Here is a 2,476-nt window from a genome sequence, read left to right on the forward strand (position 1 = left end):
GACCTGTCACTGTCCCATTGATGGGAGTTTCCCTGCTCCTTTCCCATTGATGGGAGTTTACCTGTCACTGTCCATTGATGAAAGTTTCCCTGTTCCTGTCCCATTGATGGCAGTTTACCTGTTCCTGTCCCTTTGATGGGAGTTTACCTGTCACTGTCCCATTGATGGGAGTTTACCTGTTCCTGTCCCATTGATGGGAGTTTACCTGTGACTGTCCCATTGATGGGAGTTTTCCTGTTCCTGTCCCATTGATGGGAGTTTACCTGTCACTGTCCCATTGATGGGAGTTTACCTGTTCCTGTCCCATTGATGGGAGTTTACCTGTCACTGTCCCATTGATGGGAGTTTACCTGTTCCTGTCCCATTGATGGGAATTTACCTGTCACTTCCCCATTGATGGTTGTTTACCTGTCACTGTCCAATTGATGGGCGTTTACTTGTTCCTGTCCCATTGATGGGAGTTTACCTGTCACTCACCCATTGATGGGAGTTTACCTATTCCTGTCCCATTGATGGGAGTTTACCTGTTCCTGTCCCATTGATGGGTGTTTACCTGTCACTCTCCCATTGATGGGAGTTTAGCTGTCACTGTCCCATTGATGGTAGTTTACCTGTTCCTGTCCCATTGATGGGAGTTTACCTGTCACTCTCCCATTGATGGGAGTTTACCTGTTCCTGTCCCATTGATGGGAGTTTACCTGTCACTCTCCCATTGATGGGAGTTTACGTGTTCCTGTCCCATTGATGGGAGTTTACCTGTCACTCACCCATTGATGGGAGTTTACCTGTTCATGTCCCATTCATGGGAGTTTACCTGTCACTCACCCATTGATGGGAGTTTACCTGTCACTGTCCCATTGATGGGAGTTTACCTGTCACTGTCCCATTGATTGGAGTTTACCTGTCACTGTCCCATTGATGGGTGTTTACCTGTCACTGTCACATTGATGGGTGTTTACCTGTCACTGTCCCATTAATGGGAGTTTTCCTTTTCCTTCCCCATTGGTGGGAGTTTACCTGTCACTGTCCCATTGATGGGAGTTTACCTGTCATTGTCCCATTGATGGGAGTTTACCTCTCACTCATCCATTGATGGGAGTTTATCTGTCACGGTCCCATTGATTGGAGTTTACCTGTCACTGTCTCATTGATGGGAGTTTTCCTCTTCCTTTCCCATTGATGGCAGTTTACCTGTCACTGTCCCATTGATGGGAGTTTACCTGTTCCTGTCCCATTGATGGGAGTTTACCTGTTACTGTCCCATTGATGGGAGTTTGCCTGTCACTGTCCCATTGAAACGAGTTTACCTGTTCCTGTCCCATTGATGGGAGTTTACCTGTCACTGTCCCATTGATGGGAGTTTATCTCTTCCTGTCCCATTGATGGGAGTTTACCTGTCACTTTCCCATTGATGGGAGTTTACCTGTCACTGTCCCATTGATGGGAGTTTACCTGTTCCTGTCCTATTGATGGTAATTTACCTGTCACTGTCCCATTGATGGGAGTTTATCTCTTCCTGTCCCATTGATGGGAATTTACCTGTCACTGTCCCATTGATGGGAGTTTACCTGTTCCTGTCCCATTGATGGGAGTTTACCTGTTCCTGTCTCATTGATGGTAGTTTACCTGTTCCTTTCCCATTGATGGGAGATTAACTGTCACTGTCCCATTGATTGGTGTTGACCTGTCACTGTCCCATTGATGGGAGTTTACCTGCTCCTTTCCCATTGATGGGAGTTTACCTGTCACTGTCCCATTGATGAAAGTTTACCTGTTCCTGTCCCATTGATGGGAATTTACCTGTCACTTACCCATTGATGGGAGTTGACCTGTTCCTGTCCCATTGATGGGAATTTACCTGTCACTGTCCCATTGATGGGAGTTTACCTGTCACTGTCCCATTGATAGGAGTTTACCTGTTCCTGTCCCATTGATGGGAGTTTACCTGTCACTGTCCCATTGATGGGAGTTTACCTGTTCCTGTCTTATGGATGGGAATTTACCTGTCACTGTCCCATTGATGGGAGTTTATCTCTTCCTGTCCCATTGATGGGAGTTTACCTGTCACTTTCCCATTCATGGGAGTTTACCTGTCACTGTCCCATTGATGGGAGTTTACCTGTTCCTGTCCTATTGATGGTAATTTACCTGTCACTGTCCCATTGATGGGAGTTTATCTCTTCCTGTCCCATTGATGGGAGTTTACCTGTCACTGTCCCATTGATGGGAGTTTACCTGTTCCTGTCCCATTGATGGGAGTTTACCTGTCACTGTCTCATTGATGGTAGTTTACCTGTTCCTTTCCCATTGATGGGAGATTAACTGTCACTGTCCCATTGATTGGTGTTGACCTGTCACTGTCCCATTGATGGGAGTTTACCTGCTCCTTTCCCATTGATGGGAGTTTACTTGTCACTGTCTCATTGATGGTAGTTTACCTGTTCCTTTCCCATTGATGGGAGATTAACTGTCACTG

This window comes from Pristiophorus japonicus, chromosome 9, assembly GCF_044704955.1.
Source record: "Pristiophorus japonicus isolate sPriJap1 chromosome 9, sPriJap1.hap1, whole genome shotgun sequence".
NCBI lineage: Eukaryota > Metazoa > Chordata > Chondrichthyes > Pristiophoridae > Pristiophorus > Pristiophorus japonicus.